Genomic DNA, 26,113 nt, shown 5'->3' on the forward strand with positions numbered 1-26,113 from the left:
CCTGGGCTCAAGTGATCCCCCTCCTTCATCCTCCCCATTAGCTAGGACTGACTACAGGTGCACACCACCATGCCCAGACAAATTTTTAAAAAAATTTTTATAGTGACAGGGTCTCACTATTGCCCAGGCTGGTCTCCAACTCCTAGCTTCAAACAGTCCTCCCTCCTGGGCTTCCCAGAGTCCTAGGATTACAGGAGTGAGCTATCCGTACCTGGCCATCATTGCCTATTTCTCATTTAGATGTTTTTTTCTATATGGGAATAAATGAGTCATTTCAGAGTCCAAAAAAAACATACAATACATAGTTATAAAAGTTATTATCACCACAGAGAATCTGATATTAAATTTTCCACTAACTACCCTTTAGGTGTGTAGTTTAATGGCAATGAATGTGAGCATGACCTGTAGGAGCTTTAAACAAGTTGCCTAGCCTACTCACATGCTCTGGTGGTCAATCTCAGTCTCTGCTTTCTTACTTTGGAGGAATTGGGGTTTAAATTGTTCATGATCCTATATAAGCAGAGCATGAAACTTAGCCCTGAATGTTTGGGTTTCTTAATTAGTGCTTATTTTGTAGGCCCCCTAATTCTATTCTTTTTATTATTATTAACACAACTATCACCACTCATGCTGTACATTAGATTCCCAAAACTTGGTCATCTTAAACCGAAAGTTTGTATTCCTTGACCAACATCTCCCTGATTCCCCCATCTCCAGCCCCTGGCAACTACCATTCTACTCTCTGCTTCCATGAGTTCAACTTTCTTGAATTCCACATATAAGTGCGATCTTACAGAATTTGTCTTTCTGTATCTGGCTTATTTTACTTAGCATAATGCCAGCCAGGTGCATCCATGTTGTTACAAGTGACAGGATTTCTTGCTTTTTTATGGCTTAATAATATTCTATGGTATGTCTAATATGTACCACAATTTCTTTTTCCATTCATCTGCTAATGGAAACTTAGGCTGTTTCCATATCTTGGCTATTGTGAGTAACACTGCAATGAACATGGGGGTTCAGATGTCTCTTCAAGACACTGATTTCCTTTTCTTTGGATATATATCCAAAAGTAGAATTGCTATATTATTAATTTATGGTAGTTCCATTTTTAATTTTTTGAGAAAACTCCATATTCGTTCCTACCAACAATGTCTAAAGGTTCCCTTTTCTCCACACCCTCACCAACACTTGTTATCTCTTGTGTTTTTCATAGTAGTCATCCTAACAGCTGTGAAGTAATATCTCATTGTGGTTTTGATTTGCATTTCTCTGGTGATTAGTGACACTGAGCATTTTTTCACAAACCTCTTGGCCATTTTTCTGTCTTCTTTTAAGAGATGTCTATTCAGGTCCTTTGCCTATTTTTAAAATTCAGTTGTTTGGTTTTTTGCTATTGATTTATGTGGGTTAAGGAACTTATGTATTTTGGATATTAATCCTTTATCAGATATATGGTTTACAAATATTTTTCCCATTCCATAGGTTGCCTTTTCATTTTATTGAATATTTCCTTTGCTATGCAGAAAGTTGTTTGTTTGATGTGGTCTCACTTGTTTATTTTTGCTTTCGTTGCCTGTGCTTTTGGTGTTGTATCCAAGGAATCATTGCCAAGATCAATATCAAGGAGCTTTTCCCCTATCTTTTCTTCTAGGGGTTTTATGATTTCAGACCTTACATTTGAGACTTAAGTCCATTTCAAGCTAACTTTTGTATATGGTATAAAACAAGGATCCAATTTCATTCCTTTGCATTTGGATATGCAGGTTTCCCAGTACAACTTATTGAAGAGACTGTGCTTTCCCCGTTGTGTGTTCTTGATGACCTTGTCAAAAATTAGTTGGCCATATATGTGTGGGTTTAATTCTGGGATCTCTATTCTGTTCCATTGAACTATCTTGCTGTTTTTATGCTATATAAATCTATTCTTTAATCAAAATGATACTAAGATGTCCAGGATTGAAAAAATCAGTAACTCTCACTGACTAATCCAATAAAAGAACATATAATATTATCTTTAGTTTAGATTTTAGTGTTTTAAAATAAACTTAAAAATTCTAAAGTTGTTGACTAGAATTGCAAGAGATAAAATAGAACCAAAATGTTTTGTTTGACTTTTTCACTCAATTAACATTGTCTTTTCTGGTAACAAATGTGTGATGGTTAATTTTATGTGTCAATTTCACTAGTTTACAGATACTCAGATAGCAGGTAAAATATTATTTCTAGGTATGTCTGTGAGAAATTTCTGGAAGAGATTAGCATTTGAATCACTAGAGTGCATAAAGAAAATCTGCCTTTACCAATGTGGGTGGGCATCAGCCAGTCCTTCTGAGGGCCCAGACAGAAGCAAAAAGGTAGAGGAAGGACAAATTCTCTCTTTCTTCTGGAACTGGGACATCCATGTTTTTCTGCCCTTGGACATCAGAACTCTAGCTTCTTGGGGTTTGGACTCTGGGACTTACACCAGCAAGCCTCCTGATTCTCAGACCCTCATCCTTTAATTAAGAGTTACACCATTGGCTCCCCTGGTTCTTAGGCCTCCAGACTTGGGCTGAATTACACTACCAGCTTCCCTGGTTCTCCAGTTTGCAGGCAGAATACTGTGGGACTTCTCATCCTCCATAATCACATGAGCCAATTCCATAATAAATCCCCTCTTATATACCTATGTCTATATCTATATCTACATATCCTATTCATTCTGTTTCTCTGGAGAACCCTGAATAATACAAAAAGCTTTGCTCTAAACAAAAGTTTGAAAAATAAATAAAGAATAAGGGGAACAATACAAAATCACTTGTAATATTCCTTGATTTCCAGAAATAACCTCCATCAACATTTTGGATGGTCTTTGCAATGTTCTATTATAGATCTCCATAGCACTACATATTTTCTCCCTTGTAATGGTCATCATGCTTGTAAGGTTAGTTTAATGTTTGCTTTTCTGTAGAGACTGCAATGTTTGGGAAGCAGGACTGTGCCTGCCTCAGGCAATAGCATATCCAGAGTACCTAGGATAATGTCTAGCTCATAGCAGCCATCCAACAAATATTGGCCATGGATGGATAGCTGTTTTCTATGCATTTATATATATTTACGTACATATATTTTATACATATATTTTTGCTTTAAAAAAATTAGGTAGTTAAATATGAAATCTCCGATTTCCAGTCAAAAGTGTGGTTTATTATATCTCAAACTAGAAGGAGTGCAATTAATCAAAGTATGCACCTAAATTATCAACACAATTTTACCATTTTCACGGTAGCTTGTTTATGTCAGTAGCAAAGAAGCTTGGAAAGCTTGTGGCCATGAAATCGCAGAAGGTGTTTTCCACAGCTTGTTGAGAATTGAATATTTTTCCTTGCAAAAAGTGGTACAAAGCCTGGAAAAAGTGGGAGTCAATTGGTGCAAGGTCTGGTGAATACGATGGATGACAGAGAGTTTTCAAGTCCAGCTTCCGTAGTTTGAGCAGCATTGCTTGTGGGACATGTGTTTGAACATTGTCTTGCAAGAGGATTGGCCTGTCTCTATTGGCCAATGTTGGCTGCTTAATCGCAACCATCCTCATAATTTCATCCAGTTGGTTGCAGTAGACATCTGCTATAATCGACTGACCGGCTTTCATGAAGCTGTGGTGGATAATACCAGCGCTGGATGACCAGACACCATTAGCTTTTTTTGATGAATATTTGGTTTTGGACTGTGTTTCAGCACTTCATCTTTATCCAACCATTGTGCCAAAGGCTTGTGATTGTCAAAAAGAATCCATTTTTCATCACACATCACTATACAGTGTACAAATGGGTTGTCTTTATGTCATGACTGCAAAGAAAGCCAAGCTTCTAGATGATTTCTCTTCCTATGCTTGTGTTAATTCATGCTGAACCCATCTATCCAGCTTCTTTACTTTGCCGATTGTTTCAAATGGTCCAATATTGTTGTAATAGTAACGTCAAACCTTGCTGCTACTTCATGCATAGGTTGAGATGGATTCGCTTCCACTGCAGCTTTCGTCTCATCATTATCTACTTTGGTCTCAGGTCGCCCACGTGGCTCATTTTCAAGATTGAAATCACCAGAACGGAACTTCTTAAACCATTGGGGTACTGTGCATTCATTAGCCACATCCTTTTCAAACACTTCGTTGATATTTCAAGCTTTCTGCACTGCATTGGTTCTACAACAGAACTCATTTGAAAATAACACAAATTTTTGACTTATCCATGGTTTCACAAAAATTGCTCTAAAAAAATTTTGAAAGATAATCACAAGCCAAAATGTGTGTTTGAAAGACTGAGAACATATCTTCACAATAAACATAAAATAAGAAATATCAAAGTGAAATGTCAGAGATATCAATTGTCAAACTTAGTACTTAAGAAAATCAGACATTTCATACTTAATAACCTTAATAGTACATGTAGCTTGCATTTTCAAATAAAAATCTTTTTATGCACAATTTAAAATGTCATCTCTGGTCATACAGTGAATGACACTTTACTTAACTTCTACTTTGAAACAATATACCTAACAATCCTCAAATAAATACTTCACAACATAGTGCATGTTCCAAGCCAGATCACACTCACATAGTAGAAAATGAATAGAGCCAAGTGTGGATATCTACCAGAAAACCTTTATCTAAATATTGCAAATGCTGTAGTGGTGTTTTCAAATTGATGGAAAAGTATGACATCTTTTTAATTTGTGACAATTTCTCTCTAGAAAAGCAGTTGATCGCAATGTTCCCATGAGAATAACCTAATCTCTTATTTCTTTAAAGGAGGTAGGGAACTAAAATAGAACAAATCACAACTAGACCATTCGAAGAAGATAGAGTATCCTAAGAAATTTTAAAACCAATGCATGATCATAATGGGGACAAGTGTTATAATGTGGAAAACAATGATAGATCCTCTCATTCTGTGCTTGATAACTATGTTTTATACTTCTCAGAAGACCTGAAAGAAGGGTAAAATTAAAATATTAAATTGGATGCATTATATTCACTCTATAACTTCCCATAAGGTCACCAAGAACTCATTCATCACCAAATATAATCATCATCTCTTTTCACCCTCTTCTCCATTGGCCTCTTTTTAAAATTATAATATACAAAAAGCACTATTCCAGGAACATTCCAATTCCTATCAGCTTCTTCAATTTCAATACTTTGTATTGGTTTTTCTCTTACCTATCTGGCCATATTTCCCTGTCTTTTTAATGGACTGGGTTTCCTTTCTGTAAATATTGGTGGTCTTCTTCCATTTTCTCACGTTATGAGCTCTCTTCATGCTGTCTCATAAACACAACTTCAACTATTGCAACCTCCAGAATAATAGTTCTAATATCCTGCTCCCCTTTCATTCTCTGAAATTTTTGACACCTGACTCACCCTTCCTCTCATCCCAAGCTAGGTTTTCCTCCTAGATGATTCAGTATCCTGGGGGGGTCTATCTGACACCTGCCTCACATGTCTCCCGTGACCTCCTACCCACTCCCATAGTCATTTCCTGGAACGTATAATCAACTTCAAAGTGACTAAGTATTCTGTGCTATGACCAAAAATTCTTCTTTTTCCAGTTTCTTCTTGAACTCTACTCTCACCACAACTTTTTTAAGGCTCATTACATCTCCCGCCCCTTGACCTTTTATCATTCTCCTGACAACCCTTGGATTTCACTCCCCCTCTTATGCAGATTAGTTACTATAATGTAACACTTTACTATTCTCTTCCCAATATCCTAAACTCCTTTGCCCAGTTGTTCTTCTGTCCTACCTTTTCGTATGTTACTAACCCTAGAGGAATCTACTTGTCTGCCTTTAGCAAACCCACTCAGGTCCTGACATTCTGTTGAAGAAAAATCCTACACCAGACAGGTTAATGCTGCCATGTATTCATGATCACTAACCTTAACCCTCACAAGTCATAAAAAGATATTTATGTTACTTAGCCAACTCTCCAGTTCTTCACCATGATTATTCTGTTTCCCATTATCCTGAAAATCTGATACCCTCTCTTCTACCTCCAAATTCTTAGTCACTCTCAGATTTTCTCATCTCCTACTTTACTGAGAAGAGTGACTACAAAAAGCAATTTCTTCTACTTATTATCTTAAGACCTACAAGCTTATATCTGCACCCACGCTTTCCTCCTGTCACCCTATTACAATCCATTCAACAAACATTTACTGAGTACCTACTATACACTAGACACTGTGCTAGATGCTAGAAATACAAAGATGAAAATAGATATAATCTCTTACCTCATGGAGGTAAATACTTATAATTTGGCAGAGAAGAGATCCATCAGATAACTAATCTAATAATCAATTGATTACATTTGCAATAAGTGCCATGATAAAAACAGGGTGGTATAAGATCATATAACAGGGGACCTGACTTATAGAGTAAGACTTTAGATATGTAAGATAAGTAGGAGTTGTTCAGGAAAAGATGTGTATATATAGAAGGAGTTTCAGCCAAGAGCATAGATAAGAGCATAATCATGTCCAGGGAAATGACAAATAGTTGATGTGTCACAAGTACAGAAAAACATCAAAAGATGCGGTTGAAGGCAGACTAATTGTTGTTATTCATGCTAAGGATTTTGGCCATTTATCTACTAACAGAGACATTTTAAGCAGGGGAATATATGATTAGGAAATATCAATCTGTATATATCAACATAGAAAGATATTCACAATATAGGCAAAATAACAAGTTACTAAATAATATGCATGGTATGTATGATTGCATATATGAAAAAACTATTTATTCACACATAATAAAAGTCTAAAAGGAGACACATTAGACACCAAAAAAATTAGAAAGATAGGTAATCAGGTAGTAAATATGATTGAGAGTGGAATTATGATTGCTGTCTAGTTTTCTTTTTTTTCCTTGTTTATATTTTCTTTACATTTTCTAATTATTTGGTAATTAATATATATTCTTTTCTTGTAAGGAAAAAATTGTTTTTCAGCATAAAAATCCAAAGCTACATAATTTGGGATTATAGATACACCAATGTTCCCTCTCATCTGTACTTATAATGGACTACACATAATAACGGGAAAATAAATTGAAATTTTGGCACTCGAAGGAGTAAATGAAAAGCCATTTCATGCTTGAGACATGACAGGAATTTTTCTTCTTGATGTGATACTATGCTAAAAGGTTCTCTAGAGACTTGAAAGTGTTCATGCACCTCTCTAAGTACCCAACAAAAAGTAAGATGGAGCAAGTTAAAATGGCCCTTCAAAATTGAATAGATGCCTGAGTAAAATCCAATTAGTGGCATCCTCTTCCAGAGTTGAAACTAAGAACTCATTTCCCTTAAAGGAGTCCTTGGTCCAAATTATATCATTCTTTTAGGAATTCAGGTCTCTCCATGACTGATCCAGCTTAATTTAGGACTCTTGGGACCTCAGAACCTTGGTACATAATGTACCAATGGAAGAGACTTTCATTTGGAAGACTCATTGAAATGAATGAATTAATGGAAAAATAATTAAATGAATAATATGGCTAAGAGGGCAGTCTGAGCATAAGAAATTTTGAGAAGCTTAACAAAATAATGGCAGTAATAATAGTAATAGCAAAAGTAAAATAATAGTTGCTATAAGGTAAGGCAAAATATAGCTCTTAGAGTCTACTAAAATGGACACCAAAGGATGATATTGGAAAAATGTCTCAGTTTGGGCTGCTATAACTAATGCCATAAACTGGGTAGCTTAAACAACAAACATTCCTTTCTCATGGTTCTGAGGCCAGTAGTCTGAGATTAGGGTGTCAGTATGGTTGGGTGCTTGTTGAAGGGTCTCCACCTGGTTATGTTCTCACATGGCCTTCCTTGGTACGTGCACACAGAGAGATATAGCTCATGTCTCATTCTCTTTTTATAAGGGCATTAATTTTATCATGGGGGCTCCACTCTCATGACTTTATCTAAATCTAATTATTAATACATCCCAAAGGCCCCACCTCCAAATGTCATCACACTGGGGATTAGGGCTTCACCGTAGGAATTTGGGGGAAGGGGGAACACAAATATTCTGTCAATAACAAATACGAACATATTAATTTACAGAGGCAGAATGTCTCCTTAGTCATATAACTGGTTACACATTAAATAATGCCATTATTTTTATAAAGAAAAAAATGGGTCAACAAAAGTGGAGTAGTCAGCATGAATGCCTAGAAAAAACAAGACATCAGAGGGAAAATTTGGCAATACTTCCTCAGCATGTTCAGTGGAGGAGAGATGTCTGAATCGTAAGACTGCTTTATTGGGTCCCTGTGGCAAGCTACCCTTCTCTGGAGGCTCAAAAATCAGGTTATTATAGGGTGATTTCATTAGGCATTTAAACCTTACAATTCTCCCTCTTTCCCTCTCAACTGTCACCACCCTTTCTCTCATTCCATGTCGCTAAATAGCTTCTGATTGTAATATGCTTTCCCACGCAGATTTCCTACAGGGGAGGAATGTGCTGCTCTTGCAGACTTGAACAGTCCACAGGACAGCTACATTTCTCTTCTGAGCTAGCTGTCATTCTCATTTATACAAGCTGTCTTTCATGAGCTCCTCTGGCATATGTTGGCTATCTAGAGGCTAAATATAGTCTAGGAATGCTAAGCAAATAGGGTGAACTTTCCTGACTATTTTAATAATTTATAGAATTTGGTCCCTTGCTCACATCTTCACCCTGCCACCCTCACGGTTGATTTAAACATCCATGTGGCTGTCCCATCCAACATGCTGGCCTCTCAGTTCTTTGAAAGGCACGTATTCCATTAGCTTTTCCTGCACTGCACCTTCGCCACCTCTCCTATTCCATGCGCTAGATCTTGTCGCCACCTGAAAGTGTTTTACATCCCAAATCATGAACTCTGGTTTCTTATTCCCTGACTACAGCCTTTCCTCTTTCTGCCTTGCTAGTTCACTACTCTCCTGTCGACTGCCTCCTAAGTTTCTTAAGGAATCAGAGCAATGAAGGGTTTTCTCACAGATTTTTATTGTCATTGTCTAAAGATTTTTACTCATTATCCTTTCTTGTTTATTGGTGTAAAATATGCATAACATAACATTTGCCATTTTAACCACTTTAAGTGTGTAGTTCAGTGGCACTAAGTACCTTCACATAGTTGTGAAACCATCCATCTCCAGAACTCTTTTCATTTTGCAAAACTGAAACTTCATAGCCATTTAACAATAACTCCTCATTCCTCCTCCCTCGATCCCCTGGCAACCACCATTCTACCTTCTGTCTCTGTGAATTTGACTACTCTAGCTACCTCACACAAGTGGAATCAGACAGTTTTGTCATTTTGTGACTGGCTTAGTTCACTTAGCACCATGTCCTCAAGGTCCATGCATGTTATAGCATGTGTCAGAATTTCCTTCCTTTTTTTAAGGATGAATAATATTCCATTGAATGTATATGCCATATTTTGTTTATTCATTCATTTTTCAATGGACACTTGAGTTGCTTCCACCTTTTGCCTTATTGTGGATAATGCTGTTATAAACATAGGTATACTCATTTATCTTTCTTATTGCCAATCTGAGAGGCTCTATTACTTATTTGATTATGAACCAAACGACTACTTAAATGATTCCTAAAATATTTGCCATTTATCTTCCATATTTGCTTTTTCTGAAAATGGTAGCAATAATTCATACCTAACTTATGATGGTGCTTTTGACTAAGCTATTTTAGAATTCGGTCCCTTCCTCACATCTTCACCCTGCCACCCTCACGATTGACTTAAACATCCATGTGGCTGTCCCATCCAACATGCTATTTATTGATTGGGGGGTATGCTATCAATGGGTATGGGTACACTGTTAATGTTGGCTAGCTAACATATGTTTATAAACACCCAAAGGTATGTGAGGTACCACCTTAAGAAGATTCAGACTAATAATATGGATTTCAAATATAGTTTTTCAAAGGGATTTCTAATTAATTGCATGGCCAACTCTCCTGTCCTTCATGTACATGTGAGAATTTTACTTCCCTGCTTTCCTTGCAGTTAGGAGAGACTAGGTCTGGTGAATACGTTGCAAGAAGTGTGCGTGTGTCTATTTCAGGCAGAAGCAGTGTGGGGCTACTTTTCTGCCAAAGCTCTCCCTCTGTTGTATCAACTACGGAAGCTATTTGTTCCAGATGGTACAGCAATAGGATGGTGGAACCCCTAACAAATGATCACTGAGTAGCCACATGGAAGGCATTTGCCCTGGACAGTTGCCCAGAACTTCAACAAACATTTTGTAAGCAAGAAACAAACCACTGAGATTTGTGGGGTTATCTATATCTGTAAAATAATCTAGCCTATCTTGACTGATGTAATAGTGGACTTTCAGTAAATTGTGGGTTGATATACATTTATTAACCATGCACCTATTAAAATGAATAAGGTTGGTATACAAAAATCTCCCAAATACATTAATTTTAAAAAGCAAGATACAGAATAGAGTGTATAGTATGTTACCATTTATGCATAATACAAATAAACGCTTACATATGCATTGAATATCTGTCCAGATACTCAAAAACCTGATAAGTGTGGTTGCCTCTGGGAAGGGGAAAGAACACACAGATATAGGTGGGAGGCATTTTTTTTTTTTACTGTTTAGTTTTTTTTTAACTACATGCATGAATTATCTGAAATATATATGTATTAAAAGCAGCAATGAAAGCCTAAATTAATCTGTCAGGGGATCAGAAAGAAAAGAATAAATTTGAGAAATTATGCAGAAGGCAGATTGACAAGATTGGATAGTTTGTAAGTATTAAAAATATGGGGAAGGAAGTAGTCAGAGATTACAATAACGTAAGTTCCATGAAGGCAAGAATTTTTTGTCTCTTTTGTTCATTGATAGTAGGTATTGACTGGCTAAGTAAAATATCAATCCTTGTTAGTCTGAAAAAAATTTTTTTTTGTCTTTTGCAATTTGCATATGTTTAGAAATAGGTAATGTCTTTTGTATGTAATGAGATTTCAATAAAATGATTATTTTTTTGGTCATATGTTGTACTTTCAGTTACAGGTGACTATTTAATAAGAATATGTTTTTTATAAAAGATAAAATCAGACCATGGAAATATGGAAGCAAACCTAATGATTTGGAGTTTACCAGGTTTTAAATGGCTGGAACTTAAAGGTCTTTATGAACTGATGGTTACCTAGAAAGTATAAGCTGTTTTAGAATTCAAAAGTCACTTTAAGAAAATAATTTTGGCTTTAAGGTATGATAACATTTATATACAGTTATTCCTGAATTTTGTTTTAAAGCATCCAAACAGTAGCACTCATTTGTTTCAAGTTACCATATATTTCCTCTAACAGATCTAAGGTTTGGTTTCTTTCTCTTCTCTTGTGCTTTGTTGGAATTTTGCATTGGTATAAATAGCACTGCCCACGAGAACTATTGCCGTTCTTTTTCCTGAGAATTTTGAAGAGATTTTTCAACCATGTAAACTAATGGTAGTTCTATTATATGTCATAGAAAAATTTCTAATTTTTCAAACATGTAAGAGAGCAAATTGCTTGGTGTGGAGGGAACCTCTTTACACGTAAGCAGCCAGTTCTGTCTCCTGATAAAATGGAAGAGGTACTGAAAGTCCTCGTAACTCGATGAGGCAGAGTGGATCATGTTTCTCTTCACAAGCAAAAGTAGCCCAGTAACCCAGAAAGGGATCTGGGAGGCATCCCCAGTAGCAGAGTTCTGCCTCCCAGTACCTACGCTATGGGCACAGGTGCAGGCAGAAGCCTGCCTGATTCTATGGATGACTGGGTTCATGTCAACCTAGATCAAGCCTAAATCAAGAGATCTTAACGTTTTAAGCTGGTATTTGTAACTCAGCCTCCTCCCTGTGATCCAGAAAGTTTCTGACTAGTGCCGGGTGCTTCATGGCTCTTAACATTTTCACATACCATGCGGCTGGTACTCTGGCATTTCTTGTAGCGTCTATGCTGAAAGCTTTTTCCCTGACCCTTTCACTTTCAGATTTATTTCTGCTTTCCTAGTACCTGACCTCATTCACACCTTTTTTCTTGTCTTTGGCATCCCTTTTCCATCACGATTTATGCTCACCCCTTTAATTATGCTGCTTCTGACAGCTTAGGGGAAAATACTTCACCCGGCCCTGCTTGGCAGCTGCCTCCTCTCAGGCTCCTGTAGGCAAAACCTTGCAGCATAACCTGATCCCTTGAATGGAATCCAGACAAGTAAATACGATATTTCAAGAGAATGCATCCAGGAAATCATATAATTAGTAGTCACCTCCAGTATCATAAGAAAATGCCACAGTCAACTTATCACTGCATTTGTCAGTATTTTGTGATATTCTGGCCTCAAAAGTTAAATCCCATTCAAGAGATTATAAGAGATTGTCATTATTCTTTTGCAACACTGATACTGTGTTATGTTGAAACAAAGCTGTTTTAAATCTAAATTACTTTCAGAGACTCATAGATCTAAAAATTTTTTCTTTTCATTTTACTTACAGGTTGACTTAATTATTTTTATGCATATACCACATACTAATTATAGTGATATTAGATAGTTGATTTTCTAGTTACCTTTTTATGTGAAGGGGGGCAAAGGGCTTCTAGCATTTCAGTCAGAGATTTGGGCAGAACCCCCCGCTGTGTAATCCCTTCTGTTACAGAAGCCACGGGGGCCAAATATCCCATCTTCAAGCTCCTGGAAACTTTCACTCAGACATGTGACTAAGACTCTTCATCAGCAAATTTTCTTGAGAAATATGGGGACACTAAAAAATTATTCCTGGCGATTTTCTGGAGGTATTTGTCTTAAGGGAGAGGCAATTTTCCTTAGGCTGCATCCTCATCTAAACTCATTTCTCCAGACTTGTAAAGAGAGTCAAGTCCCAGAATGCTTTGGGGGGATTATAAGGTCATACAAAGAAGAGAAAGTCCAATACAACAAAAGATTTGCATGACTGGGAGGCATCCCAGATATCCCTTGTGTTGGATCCATACACCTCCTCACCCCCTTGTACAGCAGCAACTACCTCGGATAGTCAGATCAATTCCTCAAAGCATCGCTATAAGCAAGGATTCCACTAGTCTATATGGTGCCTTTATGCAAATTAGGACAAGACATCCCTTCTTTCAAGATACTTCACTGATACTAGATTTTATTAGAACAAGATACTTTACTGCCATAATCCCCAAAATTATCCTTTTATATATATAAAATATTATATATATAAAATATTATATATTACTATACAATATATATTATATCAATATATAATCCTTATGTATAATATATATTATCCTTTTATATATATATATGATTCCATAATGTAAACAACACACCTGTGTGTGGCAGACATGACTATGAGCCTCTTCTTAGCCTGTTTTCCAATGGCATGAGGAATCAAATGGCTAGATGGAGGCTGTTGCTTCCAATTCAGTGGAATCAAACTTTTTTATCTGGTGGATGAAATCTTTGAGTACCAAGAATTTTACTTTTATTTATTTATTTATTTATTTTTATGTTTAAATTTCTAGCTTTATTGTCATATTCTTTTTTTTTTTTTTTTTTATTTCAGCTCATCATGGGGGTACATAAGTTCGGGTCATATACATTGTCCCTGTCCCGCCCATCCCCCCGAGTCAGAGTCCCAAGCGCGTCCGCTCCCACTCTCCAGACAGTGCGCCTGGCACTCACCATGTATTCATACCTCGATCCCCTCCCTCCCACCTCCCCGGGTCTGCACCCTCAAGCATGACCATTCCCCAGAGGGTGCGCAACGCACTCGTCATGTAGGCATACACCCATTATTGTCATATTCTTAAAAAAAAAAAAACTTGGTCTAAATAATTCTGTCAAAGGATTTTCCAAGCACCACACTATTTTTCCATTACCATTTTCTTAAGTACCAAGAATTTTAAATCAGCAAAGCCTAAAGAAGGAAGGGATCATTAAGCTTAACAGTAAGGGGAACTACTCCCAATTCCACCCACTGGTTTGTGGACCCACACAGCATTGCTGTATGCTATGGTCTGAATATTTGAGTCTCTCCAAAATTCATATGCTGAAACCTACCCTCCAAGGTAATGCTATTAAGAGGTGAGGCCTTTGGGTAGTAATTGGGTCATGAGGGTCTGCCCTTATGAATGAGATCAGTGGCCTTATAAAAGAGGTTGAAGAGGGCTGTCTTGACCCCATTTCTGCCATGTGTGGATGCAGTGAGAAGGCACCATCTATGAAGCAGAGAAGACACCAAATCTTCCAACACTTTAATCTTGGACGTCCCAGACTCTAGAATTGTGAGAAATAGATTTCTGTCATTTATAAATTACCCAGTGTAAGGTACTTTGTTATAGCAGCCTGAACTGAATAAGACACTACAGGAGAAGCAGCACCAAATATTTGCCACTGATTCACAGCACACACTGCATCTACAGAATAGCACCCCAGATTGGCAAGATACTGTTTCCCAAGCTACATAATTCAAAATTCAGTCGGCATTCTGCCGTTCCGTAAAGGCAAACTGCTTTTAAGTGATGGGGCATGTGACACCTGTGATCCCACGGTCATCAGTATAGTGCCTTATTTCAGTAAAAGCTAAATCGATCAAAAGTAATATTTTGAAAGAGAGGTTGCTAGTGAATAAAGTGCTCACTCAATTCATAGATGGTGGTGCTTGCAGATGTACAGCAGTCAGTGAAATTCAAATCCAAAATAAACGTCTATTCCAATGATGACAAAAACTGACCCTCCCTGAAGAAATGTAATTGGCTTGATATCAAGTTCCTTTCTGGTCCCTCTGGAGGCTCACGTCTGGTTACTGCAGATGTACAGTTGGAAACTCAGCAGTGGTAATAGCCAGGCCAGGCGTGGTGAGGGGAAGTCCATATACTTGAGCCCATGCAGAGGTTATATTTGTCTCAGTGTGACCATTTTTTTCATGAGCTTATCAAGCAAGCACAAGAGTATCTCAAGGAATGTCCAACTTTATTGCAAATCTCTCTCAGTCAGCCTCTACCAGGACCCAATAGCAACCAAAACTCTTTCAAAAGGAGAATTTTTGTTTGGCAAAGTGGATGTGCTCATGCTCAATCACCCTCGGGACCTCTGCTGCGACTTTTCTATTGGAATTTCCACAGTGTTTAGAGAGCATTTCAATCAGTTGCAGAGACTTTGAGTCCTATTGCATTCACTAGGTCACAAAAGCCAAGTAGCAGAGCTGCCTGCCATGAAGCTTAGAATATTTAGCCTTTTCTAGTCCCAGGTCACAGTCAAAGCTTGCAGCCATTTGGGTCACCCTGTAAATGAATCAAAGAAATACACCCATATTATTGGTTGCTTCCAAAATCTAATAAGGCCTATCAAGTGTTATGTTTCTTTCTTTAAAGGTATTGGATGCAGGGCAGTGGGTGTTCTGCATACTGGAAAGGATATCCCTATTTTCTTCAGACAGGTGAGAGGTCCATCTAAAGTCACTGCTATTTTCTGTTTTGGGGTTTTATCAACATGATACAATAACATAGTTGATTACCATGTGCCATTTGAAACAGTGAGACAGCCAAGTACTCTATGGACCACATTGTGGCACAGAGCTCAAGAGTTTGTCGTAATCTTGAAACAAGGTAAGTATACTACTATTCCTGACAAGTGAAAGTAAACTTCTTTTGAGATTCTGTATTTTTTTTTTTTTTGAGATAGAGTCTCATTCTGTCACCCAAGCTAGAGTGCCGTGACATCAGCCTAGCTCACAGCAACCTCAAACTCCTGGGCTCAAGTGATTCTCCTGCCTCAGCCTCCTGAGTAGCTGGGACTACAGGTGCACACCATCACGCCCGGCTAATTTTTCTATTTTTAGTAGAGACGAAGTCTCACTCTTGCTCAGGCTGATCTCGAGCTCCTGAGCTCAAATCATCCTCCTGCCTTGGCCTCCCAGAGTGCTAGGATTATAGGCATGAGCCACCGTGCCCGGCCTAGATTCTCTATTTTTTTGAAATAGTATTTGTCAAATCAATAGATGCAAACCCAAAATTGTTTTTATTTGCTCTAATAAAGAAATTATATCTGGATTAGCCACTATGATTTGAAAAACAGATAGTTTATGATAATCAACTGGATACGGGGGTTTGTGAAACATTGTCTGAGTCCTAGGTGAATTCTGCATAGGTCAAACCAGCTACTTCTGCATCTTTTAAGTCTTCCAAGGTAGCATTTAACTTTGCATCTCTTCCCCACCTCTCTCAGTCTCTTCCCCAGGATTTACTCTTCTGATGGGGAGGCAGAGTTCTAAGAGTTTTCCTTAGTCTTTCCCATCATAATAGCTAAGGTGACCATATCATTTATCATCAAAACCAGGATATTTCTGACAGTAAAAGAGAGTGCTATTAATAATTAAACCGTAAAAACAGGTGCAAAATGGTACTTCAGAGGTCAGGAATCTGGCGTGGGGATTTGGTCATTTGCTGAAGTTATCCATAATGACACTACGTTTAGGAATCAAGAAAATAATTGTTACACAGGTTCAGGAACCCACTGGGCCTCCACGGGTGGCAAGTCTATTCATTACCTGATCTTTTTAAGCCTTCATTCTACCCAGTGAACCACACTGATAATCCATTCCATCCCCTGGAATTAGTGTTAGCTCACAGCCAGTGTCCAAAAATCCCTGAAAGGTCTGGGTATTTCCCTTTTTCCAGTACACAGTTACTCTGGTAAATGACTACAATTGCCTTTGTGGAAGTTTAGGAAGAGAATCGTGGAGCATACTTGTTATTACAGGGCTGTTACAGGGTCTTTCCTTCCGTGTATCCAGCCCCCTCTCAAAGCCCTGGGGATGTCTGTGTGTGGACTCAGGTCTGGGGAGTAGGTGAAGAGCTGCGACTCTGCTGCGGTAGCTTAAGGCAGGCTCTCCAAGTCTAGAGGGCCGTTGTTTTGTTAATTAAATAGGACCTTCGTGGGCTGTTCTCTAGGAACTGTAACTAGGTCTGGAGACCATCAGAGTTGGTAGGTCAGGCACATGGACTCAGATTTCCCTTGTTTGATGACTTCCTAAGGTAAAGCCATTACAAGGTCTTCAGGGAAGGCAGGAACAGCCTTATCCAAAAAGGAAGAAAAGCTACACTTTGAGTCATTCAATTCCTTCCAAATATCCCTATTCCAATTCTTACGGAGTGACTCTTTTTCAATAACCATTCTAATTTTCACACAAGAGACCTGGGAAAGCTGTGGATTTAATTGACATTATTCAACAACACATTGTATCAGATTTTGAGTTTTATTTTTGGCCATTTCAGCCCAGCAGCTTCAAGACATAAAATATTTTGTGTGTTTATTTGCTTTTTTTTTTAAGCACTGCCATAGAAGTCTGTTGCCATTCACTAACTTCAAGCTGTCTGGTACCAACTGCAACAACTACTCCATTCAACTTTCCCTGATCTCCTCATCCTAGGATTTCTCATCCCATCAGGACACTCTGGAGAGTAAAAGGGGATGGTAATGAAAATTATATTGGGAAAACAGGCATAAAATATCCAGAAGAAACTGGACATATACTCACTCTTATTCATGCTCTTTATATAGCCTTATGGCATTAGTCATGAGATTGCCCAAAATCGTATCTTTAATGGGTATTCATTCTAGGTGACCAGAGGTGATAATTCAATAAAATTTGAATGATTAGGCTATCGAAGTAGCACACTTTAATACTAGTTTAATTTTAATCTTTAAGCCTAAGCATACTAGACAACCAATGCCAGATTCCTTGCCTTTCTATCAGGGTCTGTTCCCAGAAGTTTCCTATCCTCATTTACCTTACCTATTTCTTATCAGTCAGAGCTCTTAGTATCAAATGATACCTGACAGAGAGTGTTGGACCACCTAGACTCCCATTAGGTAACTGTTTACTACCTAGAATGGCATATTCTAGAGTGTCTGAAAGATCAGTGTGGGGCCACCTGGTTTCATGGCATCTGATACCAGCGTTAGACCTACCAGGAAGACTGCACTACAGCTCTCCTTCAGCTATATTCTTGACATCTAATTATTATCATGTGTTCTAATGGGCTATAGACTATTCAAAAAAATGTACACTAAGTATTTGCTTTCTACATTAATGAGCACGTACTACTTAGTCATTTAAATGGGTGTTTTAGTTAAGGCAATGTGTTTGTACATTTTGCAGAGTTAATTGTGTAGTTTAGAACTAAGCCTTTCTTTTAATACTCAGAATAAACGAGCTATTCCAGTGTATATGAAAAGAGAATAAAGTACAATGTCAATGAAATGGCAAATGCGGCAAAAGCAATCATTTTTATGTGTTGGAGAAGGGAACCAGGACCAATCCCCTACCTCTAAGGCAGACTTTTATCTCATCAGTAAGTGAAGCGTTAGATTAGGTAAACTATAAGATAACTTCTAGTTTCATTATTTCTATGAGTCTATAAAATGCAGCATGTGAAAATATCTGAATAATTTCTTATTCCTCAAGGTTAGAAAAGGATAGTTATTAATTAAAATGCATATGCTTACAAAATTTAAGGGTTTTTGTTTTTGTTTTTCCTGCTAGCAAGAGAAGTGGGCCAAAGGGAAAAGAGCTGTTGGGTTTATTCCATACTTTGGCAAAAAGAAGTTAGTGTAGGAGTAGTTCAGGAAATCGCTCTGTCACCATTCTAGAAGATTCTGAAAAGAGGGGCTTAACTAAATACGCTGGGATACAGGAGACACTCATGTGGACACTGCAGAGTTCAGTCTGGATGTGGTGCTGTTGGCTGTCTCCTTTTTGACCCGGAATACACTCATTTATGCCAAGTTGAATTTCAGGCCTTTCTCACTACGAGACTCTACTATTTGCAACAAGTTACATATTTCCTATGTTGTACAAGAAGTTTTGCTTTGTGAAAATGAATATGACTCATGTCCCACATGTTGGGCTCCAAAAAATTAATCATTTTTCATATTACTATTTTGAAAAGTCCTTTGAAAATTATTTAAGTGACCCATCTTAGTACCTTTGATGACAAGTAATTGTGGCTTTCCTTTGGACTCCAGGCTTGTCAGAGAGTAAATGCTCCCCAGAAAATATATATTTTAAAAAGATGCTGAAGAAAAGAGATATTTGAAAGTGGATGTCTTATAACTACTGCTGTGATTTAGAGACAGACATAGTTCATCTTCTACTATGTCGGCTTTTTGTGTGACTCTTGGATTTGATTAATGACAATGAAAAACAATACCATAAGATCAGGAAAGCATAGATGTGTCCTTTGAAAATCATTTTTATTCTATTGCTCAAAGTTACTGAAATTATACTTATCAAATAGAACACTGTAATTTGATGTTCTTTATTTGGAATCTAGTTTTCACAGTTGAAAATTTGGGCTTTGATCTTTACTTGTGAATTACTCAACATAGTCTTCAACATGTTCAATTTTTAAAGAAATTATTGTGTTCTACTTCTGGAATGAATTTCCCCAGGGCTTCTTTAATGGTCTGTGTTTTAATGCATGATAATGTTAAAATTTTCCAATTTGATCAATTCCTTTTAAATTTGAATGAGATTTTGCTTTTCCTCATGCACTCAGATAATGCTACTGACTCACAATCAGTAGGGCATATACTTTGAGTTGATTTGTGTAGTGGTGACATGAATCCATCCCCTGGACACTCTTGCCTACTTCTCCATGTGACTAAGGATGCTCCTGATTAGCTAGGATATGTGTCTAGTCTTTAGCTGTGGAATAGAGGGAAACCTGGAATTTCACACTGGGTCTACTCTCAGCCTGGGTCACCATGGTACCATCTTCTGACCAGCAGAATTAACTAATAGCAGACCATTATCTTCATCATCTCAAGTATATCCAGGCTTTCTCTTTCCAGTTTCTTAGGCTGGAATTATTTTATTTGCTATTATTTCCTAACTTAGGTTGAGTTTCAAGCCAAGGACATTACTGCAAGAGTAGCAAGAATAGAAAATCAATACCATATTGATTGCCAGTGAAAATAGCTATGAATAGCTTCAGTTACCTCTTTGTAGCTTAAGACTCGTTCTAGCTTCCCCATTTATGGCTCTCTGAGTTTTTATAGTGAAAATGTTGAGATTTAACCAAAGACTTAGAAAAAAACTATCATGTCTTGGTTTGTAAACTGCTAAATGGTGTGCTTAAAAAAAAAATCTTTCGACATGGACCTAAAAGTAATTATTTTCTACTTTAGCTTTTTAACAACAAAAGTGTCATTTTCTTCATCACATTTCTCATAAAGTGGTCATGTTTAGCCTGATCTAATTTAAGGTCAAAATATTTACCTGTTCACAATATTTTCCTCAATTTCAATATATTAAAAATTACATTTTTATATGATAATATATTTATTTTAGATCTAACATTTCTTTTAAACGTTGAACATGAAAGATAATATTTAGCTAACCTATTAATATAGAAATATTTTAAATTGTAGAGACATCACAGAGAACTAAGTCATGCTTTAAGTATTGGGGCTTGGGGAAATGTATTTATTAGCTGTCGGAATGTAGGATGGGAGGAGGTTAGGATGGAAAATCTGCCTGGCTTGATGGGCTTCTGGAGAAATATGATTCTGCAGATGGAGGGCAGCTTTTGGGGCTCCCCAAATTGCAGACTCAAAGACACTGATTCTGACTCTACCTTTGGGAAGGCCTATTCTGAAAAGAATCAGAACCTTGCCGTTATTTCCGACGCCAAATCACTATGACACTTTGGTTGCAAGCAACGGAAATGACCTAGCTAATTTAAAAGAAAGAAATAATACATTGGAGGGATATGGATATTTCCCAAATCCAGGAAATAATGCAAATCCAGACTTCAGAAAAGACAGGGTCTAGGACAGCTTCGGCGATCTAGGTGCCCACTGAAGCCCAGACTGAGGAAGAAAACAGCAGCAGTTATTTCCCATCCCCTCCTTCCTTCCTTCCTTTGAGATTCAAATTCTGGGAGGGAGAGTACAATTGACCTAGCAGGGATCAGGGCCTAAAGTAGGCGAGACTCTGATATACCGTGATGCCTTTATTCCTGGTGGATGGTGAGAGGTCTCAAAGGGAAAGTAGGAAACTGCCCAGAAGAAGGGTAAAAACAAACAAACAAACAAAAAGCCCAATAGATATCCTCTACAGGTAGTATTTTTCTTAACCTAACCTTTTAGGATTTGTGTTATTCATTGTCCCAATATCCTCTTCTCTCCATAACCCTGTACTTTTGACACTATTCCCAGTGCTTCCCCAATCCTTGCCACTATAGGCTCACTTCCTAGAATGGATTTTAAAACTCTAGTCCATCTTTGAGAGGTGCTCTCACTTTGGTTAAGCTATGGCTTTTGGTTTAGTTCTAGCCTAGGTTCTGCCTTGTTCTTCAGATCCAATCTTCTTGTTTCTGAGACTCCAGTTCTAGTGACCAGGACCTTGTCTTATTTTCTGGGACCCTGCTTTGCTTCTTGCCAGTTCCTTATCCCTACCAGAGGCTTGGGTGCTTCCTGAGCTTCCAACATGTGCCTGGTGCCCTGTGCTCTACGACTGAACTTCTTGGGGCTCTCTGCCTGACTGCCGCTTGATTTCCCAGCACAGTGCTTTTATGAGAATACTTTCAATATTCCTGGTGGGATCCTGCTGATGCCAACTAATTTTCTGCCAAATTCTCTCTCTCTTTTTGAATTCAGAAACATCTCTTTATATAGTTCTGGCTCATCAAATATTCCTATTTAATTTTACCTTTTAAATTTGGTTTAGTAAATATTGAATAGATATAAAATCCTAATGATGATATATGTAAGTTTTAAAGAAATGTCAAATAATGATCCCCAGTGTACTCACCGCCCAGTTTAAGAAGTAGGATGCAATATCATTCTTACTAAAAGTAACTCTCTGCCTGATTGGTTAGAATGGGCCTATCCCATCTTTGAAGTCAGGGAAACTATGTTAGAATCTCAGCTCTAATACTGCCTGTGTGATCTTGAATAGGTTACTGCGCCTTTCTAAGCTTCAATTTAAACCCGTGGGTTTAAGTTAGATGACAACATAGTTAGTACCCACTGATGTAAATGTACCTCCTTTATCTGACAACTCTCAGGGAGCGTATCCCTCACCCTGCCCCTTCTCTTCCTTCTCTTCACAGCCGTAACCCACCTGCCCACTCTATCACTAGGTAGGATGGTCTACGGTAGTCACATCAGAGATCCCTAAATGCTTTTCAATTGGATAAAAGATTGGCCTTAGAGCCCAGCAGGGATCTAGGGGTCTTAACTATGCAGAAGAAATAGGATTGTCACTACTGGAGGATTTATTATTCATAACCCCAAGTTACAAGTTTACACAGCAGGTATCATGGCAGAACATCACACTAATATATCCATAAGCTGACCACTTAAACATTCATCCTGTTTAATAATCCTTCCTGTCTCAACACCAGGGTTTACTCCAGCCTAGTAAGTCATCTTCTTCCTTGGTCAGTCTTTCCTGGAGTAGATGTCTCAATTATAGAATTTATTTGGCTAGCTGTTTATTTCTTTAAATGTCTCTCTTCACATTAAACAGAGCTTCTTGAAAGTAGGGCTCTTCCTTGCTTTTTATCCTGTTACCTCCCAGTACTCAGTACTGTGACTGGCACGTGGCAGACGCTCCTCAGATGTTCCTTTCATGCAAGGTGCAGAGGCAGGGTTCAGCCTGCCCAACCCTTCTTAACAAAGCTTTGATCTAAAAATAGCATTTAAGTATTATAAGAGCAAAGAAACCAGCTAACAGTGTTGCTTTGATACTTAAAAAGAACCAGCAAACTTGCACACACGATTCACCAAAAGATACAATGGTGTCAAATGGCCTTCCTGTATGAATTTTAAAACTCTTCCCCTATATTCCAAACTTCTGTCTACTATGATATCTTATTATTTTTACTCCCGAATTCTGACCGTTTCAGTCTGGCCTTGTTTGTTCTTGAGTGGGCAGAGAGACTACTTCATATTCAGCCTGAAACAGGGAGCAGTTCTTAATGGGGACACTGCAGCTGCCACCCCCACATCCCCACCCCACATTCCCCACCTCCAGTGTGTGTCTCAGTGTGGATGTGGGGAATGCTCTGGGAATGTTAGCAGACAGAATCAGACCCATCAGTTAGCTCATTTCAGCTTAAACGGATATGTCCAAGTGAATTGCCACCCACACCTGAAATTCCCAAGTTTTTATAGTGCCAGTTTTTTTTGTTAAAAGAAATCTCATTCTGCTACCAATAAAAATTACTCAAAATCTCAACAACTGTGACATTGTCTTGTAAAGATCAGTAAGAGTCTTTTAAAACCCAATTTACAAAAAAGTCTATAAATATGTACAGTACAATGTTGCTTTCGGTTATGAAAAAAACAAGAGTTTAACACAGATTCTAAAGAGGACATAATAAGTACTTTAACTGTTACTGTGTGGGGGTTGATTCTGTAGTGGCTGAACAGCTCAGAATATTGAAAGAGCAGTGTTTCTCCACACGGGTGGTGGGCAGGAAGGAGTGTCTCATGCAGGCAGCTAAGCGGCAAATATGTTTGCGATTGCAACGCAGCAGAAAACACTGGTAAAGCTTATGAGCATAAAACAATTACACATAGACTGTGTTAGCCCACATACATTAAAGCAAGGGTCAGTAACCTAGATCCCACGGTCTAATTCTGGCTCACTTAAGAATCCTAAACAGGCCGGGCACAGTGGCTCACGCCTGTAATCCTAGCACTCTAGAAGGCCGAGGCGAGAGGATCCCTTGAGGTCTGGAGTTCGAGACCAGCCTCAGCAAGAGCAAGACCCCTGTCTCTACTAAAAACAGAAAGAAATTAGCTGGACAACTAAAAATATATGGAAAAAATTAGCCGGGCATGGTGGCGCATGCCTGTAGTCCCAGCTACTCGGGAGGCTGAGGCAGAAGGATTGCTTGAGCCCAGGAGTTTGAGGTTGCTGTGAGCTAGGCTGACGCCACGGCACTCACTCTAGCCCGGGACACAGAGTGAGACTCTGTCTAAAAAAAAAAGAATCCTAAACAACCCACGGTCCAGCTCTTACCAGTCCAAACACATTGACAGTTTGAGGTATTATAACTTTTCTTTTTTCATGTGTCTTTAGGGTCTAACTAACATTGTACCACTCAATTCCATCACAGTTTCCTGAATTTAGAATTCATCTGGAGTTGGCTTTATATGATGAAGAAGCAGTGAATCGACATTTTGATAAATAAATCCCAAATTGTGTCATTCTTAAAAACATGAATTTCTAGGCTTATTAGTCATTTTTAGTTTTTCTTTTATTATTAATTTTTGTGTGTTTAAAAGCCTCAAGAAAGTGGACTCTAGGTGTTTTGGAGGGTGAAGGGGATACCATTACATTCAAAGGCAATTTGAGTTCTGGAAGTCGCTGTGAAGTGAGGATAATTGTTATTAAGTGCAGTACATAAAAGAGCAATCTGAAAATGAACCAGCCATCACACAGGAAACATCAATCAAATAACAACCTTTAAATATAAAAAGTAGCTTGAAAATGTATCACGGTGCCAAAAAAGGGAGATAAGCCAATGGGAATACTGCAGGAAAAAGACAATTTAGCAAGCCAGGGCACCTTATTTATGGAACAGTTCAATCGAAACAATCACTTTCAGAGTTTGATCTCAGAGGTTTGGGGAAGGGTTGTCTGCAAAATTCTCACCAACTTCTTAGTATCTCCTTTTCTTGAAATTCTTACACTATTTTGGGGGGCAGGGAATGTGTGTGGTTGTGTACAACAAGTGACATGATGTAAGTTTCAAATATCCCCAGAAGTGATAATGCATTATGTTATTATTATTATTATTATTATTTTTATTTTTATTTTTTTTGAGACAGAGTCTCGCTCTGTTGCCTGGGATAGAGTGCCCTGGCATCAGCCTAGCTCACAGCAACCTCAAACTCCTGGGTTCAAGCGATCCTCCTGCCTCAGCCTCCCAAGTAGCTGAGACTAAAGGCATGAGCCACCATGCCCGGCTAATTTAAATATATATATATATATGTACATATATATATTTTAGTTGTCCAGCTAATTTCTTTCTATTTTTAGTAGAGACATGGTCTCGCTCTTGCTCAGGCTGGTCTTGAACTCCTGAGATCAAAGGATCCGCCTGCCTCGGCCTCCCAGAGAGCTAGGATTACAGGCGTGAACCACCATGCCCAGCGCATTATGTCATCATTAATGATGAATTGTTTGATCACTCACCTAAAGGAATGGGAGTTCAATGATAATTAAGAGGAGGAGATAGTTTTGGAACATAGACCACTGCACTGGGAGAATGAGAGCACTGGGCTGGGATAGGAAAGATGGGAAGGATTCCAGTGGGTTAGAGGAAGTGGAAGTAAGTATAGTGGAACAGTGGCTGTGGGGGAGGGGTATGGAAGAGAAGATATTTTATTTAAATCACCTTTTCCTCCTAGAAAAAGACTTTTAGTTTCAGTTCTCTAAACTTAGGACAAGGATGATGTTTTATACTATCTGGTAGTTCTTCCAAGCACTCAATACAATTTAGAGTGGAGAGAACACAAATTTTGAGTTAGGATCCAGTTTTAAACCATTTCCACCTGATGCGAGTTACTTAAACTCTATGAGTCTAACTGGAGCTAACGGTGTGTCTAGTAGGCATATGTTGGTTGCCTACATAGAACTCAGTTCTCTTGTCTTTTTTCCTAAGAAAATCCCATATTTCCCAGCCAGTGGCAATTTGGGAAGGATTAAACCCAATCTAACTTTAAGAGTTGGCTTTGATGGGTTCGAGCAAATCACTTCATACCATTAGCATGTGATCCAATTTAAATTACTGCTTAGACGTTTTGGGGGGGCATCTGGGATACATGCTGACTCTTCTAATACATCTACTATAAGAGACACTCTCTATACCTATGGATGGGGGTGTGTGCTGATGTGAGTCTTGAAATGACTGTAGCTGTGTTGCTGCCATGAAGGAATTCAGCTGAAATTGAATTTGACAGATGAATGAGGGCAAAGCTGAGAGAACTGAAGAGAAATGCAGCCAGAGCAGTGTTGAAATTGTACCTGAAACCTCACCTACTACTGGAATTTTT

Source organism: Lemur catta, chromosome 12, assembly GCF_020740605.2.
Source record: "Lemur catta isolate mLemCat1 chromosome 12, mLemCat1.pri, whole genome shotgun sequence".
In the NCBI taxonomy this organism is placed as follows: domain Eukaryota; kingdom Metazoa; phylum Chordata; class Mammalia; order Primates; family Lemuridae; genus Lemur; species Lemur catta.